Raw genomic sequence first — 608 nt, forward strand, 5'->3', positions numbered from 1 at the left:
AGGGTTCTAATCTGTGCGCACCTCATAGTTATATTGAAGGTACTTATTTTATAGTAAATTGTCATCTTAATCCTATTGCAAATCTGGTTGGAGAAATGGATTCTTCAAAGCCATCTGAATGTATGTTTGAGCTTGATGACTGAAGCATGCCCTGGATGTACTGTACACAACTGCTTTCTAAAAAGGGAAGCAGTTTCAGATACAGCCAATGTATGGAAGACCACCTGAAAACTGTAGATGTTAACCAAGGCTCATCCTGGAATACTACAAACCATAAAAGGAAATATGAAAAACTACATAAATTTAAGTGTGAGCAAGGCAGGGGAGAGGGATAAAGGAGAGGAGTTTCAAGTTTGCGTAAGTACTTTGACTTACAGCTTTTGGCACTATTTACAAAGCGGGACTTTGAATTAAATTCACCTTCTGATTTTCTTTAGAATCTTTTTTTTCCCTACTGGCAGTGTTTATTGTAGGAATGGGAACCTCAATGCATAGAGGCAGGACAATACACAAAGGGTGCCAGGGTACACAGTTGGAGAAGAAGATAGAGGTGACTGTTCTACACAACTTTTTGGGCTAGAGCTAATGTAGATTCAGTGACACTGGTA

This window comes from Strix aluco, chromosome 24 (genome assembly GCF_031877795.1).
Source record: "Strix aluco isolate bStrAlu1 chromosome 24, bStrAlu1.hap1, whole genome shotgun sequence".
Classification (NCBI taxonomy): Eukaryota; Metazoa; Chordata; class Aves; order Strigiformes; family Strigidae; genus Strix; species Strix aluco.